The following is a 5,000-nucleotide window of genomic DNA, read 5'->3' as shown; positions in this document are numbered from 1 at the left end:
AAGCAGGCCAAGTGAAAATTTGCTTCCTAAGAAAGAAAGGAAACACAACACCATAATTACTTCTCTGAAATTACTTTCAAGGGAACCGAACCGACTGTATCATACTCTGCTTGGCAGAGATTTTCTTGATTTTTCTCTCTAATGAGAAGGGAAGGAAACCTTTGCACGAATCATGATGTTCTGTCACGCATGCGCGTCGTGAACTCGATGCAACATCACTTCACCTCTTCCGCTATAGGAAAAACGTTAAAATTCACATTGGCTATAAACCGGTTAACAGTTCAATCATTCGCCCAAAGCTCTTGACGACATGGAGCGATTTCCTTTTCTTCTCGATAGAGAGAGAAAGCAAGGAAACCTCTGTCAAGCAGGATAAGTGTATCACAAATTAAGGCCCCGTCCACACGTATCCGGAAATTTTTGAACCCGCAACTTTTTCTTTCCGGATTCAAAAATATTCTCATCCACACGTAGCGTACTCAAATCGAATTTGCTCGTCCACACGCATCTGAAACGTATCCGGATTCACTCTAGTACTCAGGACTCCTCAAGAAAACTGAGGTAACAGAGCAAGCGCCAAAAGAAGAAAATAAAGAAATAAAATTGCCCTCGGCAGCCATCTTATTAAGAATTGATTTCAAGGTAGGGAACTGGGCTCGATCTTGATATGCCATCCGGATTTAGCGTCCACGTGGTTTACATATATACATGCTCTATTTAAACACGGCAAAACCTTCAGTAAGAATACAATAACCATACTACAATAAAATTCAGTACCTACTGTAGTAATAAAAATACTGTTTTACAAGGTTGCTGTGTGGGAGCCTAACCTTCATTTTCATAAAATCGATTCACTTCTTTTTTAAAAGATCTAACTGATTCCATCGTACGTAAATTGTTGGGGTAAGATGTTCCATTGTGAGGCCGCACTGTGTTTGGTTTGGGCAAATTAAGCTTCATTTCTAAATTCCTGACATTATATTTTGTGGTGCGAATTGAAAACAGGTCCTGTAGATAATCCGGAGCAAGACCATTTAATATTTTAAACATTAGGGTGGTTTTCAGCTTTTTCCGACACTTAGCGACATTGTCCTGACGTAGTGGTTAGAAGAAGATGGTTAGCACTCAAGTCGTAACTACTCTTGGTGATGACCCTAACCGCCCTGTTCTGCAATTTTTGCAGTTTATTGCACAGAGTAACGTTGCATTCGTCCCAAACAGAACTACAGTAATCAAAATGGGGCCGAATAAGCGGATTAAAAAATATCCACTCTGGAGAGCGTATTCATAAAGTTTCCGATTCGCCAGCGAATTCGCCGGATAAGTGTGGACGGAAGGCGTATCCGGAAAGAAAAAGTTACGGATTCAAAAATATTCGGATACGTGTGGACGGGGCCTAAGTTAGTTGTCGCACCAACCTTAGCAATCTGAGGCTGGTCTTTAAGTCTGCTGATGATCTGTGGAACTAAAGCTTGCAGAAAATTCTCTAAACAGCGATTATAGCTATCGGGAAACCAGCTTTCTCGGTTCATTCGCTGCAATCCAAATGTGCAGAATTAATGTCAGGATAGGACCTCTAAAAATGATTGTTGATGAGTTACACTGAATTTCCAAACCGAAACGAAACTAACATTGGTCAGATTCCGAGTGAAGTTATTCTCCCAAAAGTTGTTGTAAGGTCTTGGACTCTAATTTTAAAGTTGAGTTTTATTTTCTTCTTGTATCTCTGCGGTATGTGGCCATTGTCATTGGCAGTATACAGGACACAATATTGTCACTTGGAGCAAACCCAAAGCCATAGTCTGTGATAGTTGATAATGAACGATCTTGCACCGCTTGAACAGATTCTTAAGGATTACCTCTCACGGGTCTTCTGGGCCCGGTTGTTCGAAAGCTGATTAGCTTAATCCAGGACTAGCGTAAACTTTTGCTTCATGTTTTCAACGCTCTTGTGAAAGTTTCCTTTGCTTATTTTTGTTTTTCAAGATTGACTTCTTCTAATGTAAAGTTTTACCGAATATCAGCTTTGAACAACATTTGGGAGTAGAGAATAAAACTCCTTTGTTAATTTTTAACGTGAGATTAGCGTTAACCGGCTCTTGAATAACTGGCCCCTGTAGTTTAGTGGCAGAGCATCTACACAGGCCATCTGGGTCAGTTAAATCGCTCACGTTACGTGCGGGCACTAAGATATATACCGTGCATAACTTCAAAACATCTTGCACGTTTAACTTTTGCCCATAAACGACATGAACCGGTTGAAACACTTTTCATTTTCATCATATGTACCGTGCAACTGAAAACATTGATTTGCGAGGCCATTTTATGTGAGAAAATCCTCAACCAGTGGTCTTCATAACACTAATACATAGATTTAGCCAAGCCTAAAAGCGGAACTCCCGTTTCTAACCCCAGAAAGCAATATAGAATACATGGAAATAATTATGCTTCTGTATAAAGTACAAAGTAATCGTCATTATTACTTATATTATTACTTATATTATTACTATATGTGTGAGGCAGCGAGGCATATATTAAGAAGGAAAACGTTACCTGAAAGCTAACCGTTGTAAATACCGGTAAGTGTTTTGTCTCTCGCTCTATTTCTCTCACCTTTCCGGTGATTTTCATTGAAAATTCCTCTTCTCCTTGCTCGGCTTCTCGAGACTTTCTTCGCTTAAATTTCTCAAATTTTGTGGCCTCTTGTCTCAAGCTCTTTTGCTTTTCTTCCACTTTCCTGTTCTTTATCCCGTTGCTCGTCACTATTGTGATTTCCCGCCAGAAAAACGCGGGTTGCCAAATGCAACGCTGCCACGCGATTTCCCGCCAAGGAAAATTGCCTACACACTCCCGTCCTCAGAGGCTCTCCTGCCTCCCCATTGCGACATTAGGGAGTTTTAGCAAAGACGACGGCTATGGCAACGAAAATGTTTGTCCAAAATATAACTTAGCGCTATCGCAAGTATTTCGCGATTAATCCGTCTTGTTCACCTTGTACAATATAGACGAACTATCCTGTAACTGGATGGGTACGAACGGTTTTAAAGTCAAAACTGCAAATTACTTTTTATTGTTATATGCCCACGTTGTCGTCAAAACCTAAAATTTGGTGATTTCACGTTGTTGTTGTTTTGTGGAGTACGGCAAAGAAATGCACGGAAATTCGTGTTGCACGTGCAGCAAGAGCATTTTTCCTTTTTCAACCGATAATATTCTTGCTTTGTGGCGTTGCCGTAGCCGTACCCGTCGTCTTTGCTTAAACTCCCTATTCTGTGCTGGCGGACGAGAGGAAGCGCAAACGAACGTGACGTTATAACCAAAAATTCTCGCACGGATAGATTTCCCCAAAAATCTTACCCATGGTACTCCGCTGGCGAGTTTCCCGAGCCTGAGCTCCGCTATAAACCCAAAATATTGTCTTAACGCGCATGATCCTTTTGAGTAAATCGGAGAGGTGTATAAACTCACCTTTAGTTTGTCCGACTGAACAAGCGTCTGTGCCATGCTCTTCACGATAATCTCGAAGAAAAACCAAGAAAGCTACAAAGTAAAACCATGAATTGCAAGTTAACTATCTCAGTCACCAAACTTCTGAATTTCTTTGAAGTTGTCGGCAAAAAAAGAACTACTCCATAAAATAACTCCAACCAAATCACTAACAGAAAAAAAAAAAAAAGAAGCTTAACGAGGCTCCAAATAGTTTCTCCTTTTTTTTCAAACAAATAAACATATTCTGTCCTTCGATACAGTTAGGGGTAGTCATATCAAGACGTAATTTGGCCAGGGTATTACGTACCCATCACAGATTTCTCACATTATATTTTCCTCCAAAATAACCTTGCCAAGGCAACGACATTATACATTTCTTTGAGCCTTAAAATCAACATACATTGTCTTTTTTGAAGAAACGGGACGGTGAAATCTTCCAATTCAGCGTTACCAGATAATGTTAGAAATACTCTCTAAAATAATTTACTTGAAATTCAAGAAAACCTGTAGGCTAGTTTTTCGGTTTTTTAAATTTGAAAGACAAACGTTTTAAATTAATCTAACCTAACATGCAAAAAATGAAAACTTCACCATCCGGAAGCAGAGATATAAACGAGTAAAGTTGCAAAATCAAGAAAAATGAAGGCTTTACAAGATCAGTATCTAAGCACGCGTCACCCGCTCATTCGAGTGGTTAAGTCCGTTGTGACCCATTTGAATCATGAGCTGACGCGAGCAGTTTACGAATTACATGTGTGGCTTAAGCGCGCGCGCTCAGCTGAAAACCCTTTCGAGCTTCCTTAATCCAGTAGCGTTCGTTGCAATTCCCCTTCACTCCTTTACTCGACTTCTTTCGCTCCCAAGATTGTATGTATCTTTTGATACTGCCTCTTCTCTCACCACCTTTCTCTGAGGTTTGTAAAGAGAGTTTCAAAGCTAATCGAGCGCCACACTACCTTCATGAGGTCGTTGACAACCGCTGGATCTGCCCCAGGCTTCAAGTTTGACATCAGGTATTTGGACAGCTGTTCATGAATCGTTTTGGTGTTATCTACGGTGAGCTCAGTCACGAACACGTACTGAAAATATAAAAATAACAAGGGGCTCGGAGATCACCACTTTAAAATAGGCTTCACATTCTATCACTTATATGATCTACATGGAGCTTAAACAGTTCTAACGATAGAGCTTCGGTATTTAACAATGAGGAAGAAAATGAGGGGTTGATGATAATGACAGTGGAAATGGTGACAGTACATATATGATTACAACAAAGATAGACACGACATCAAGATGCGCTGCTTCGAGTCATGAATTAGGAGTCCAAAAACGCATTTAATGACTTCTATTCGATCACCCACCTCGCACGAAAAGGTCAAACAATACAGAAATGTGACTTCACGTTTGAACTTCAAAAAACATTAAAATTAACAAACCTTCACGTAAGATTTCAGGGCTTCCAGTCGGTTGGCTTTATGCAGCTGGGCAGCGATACGAACAAAGACCCTATC

At 40.3% G+C, this 5,000-nt stretch overlaps 1 pseudogene; it reads right to left on the bottom strand.

Moving 5' to 3' along the window:
* The window catches only part of LOC137983859 (dedicator of cytokinesis protein 9-like), a 66,164-nt pseudogene that overhangs the window by 50,407 nt on the left and 10,757 nt on the right, over positions 1 to 5,000 (bottom strand).

The sequence above is a fragment of the Montipora foliosa genome, chromosome 13 (assembly GCF_036669935.1).
Source record: "Montipora foliosa isolate CH-2021 chromosome 13, ASM3666993v2, whole genome shotgun sequence".
Taxonomy (NCBI): domain Eukaryota; kingdom Metazoa; phylum Cnidaria; class Anthozoa; order Scleractinia; family Acroporidae; genus Montipora; species Montipora foliosa.
Note: the sequence above shows the minus strand (reverse complement) of the source record. Positions and strands in the feature narration are given on the sequence as shown.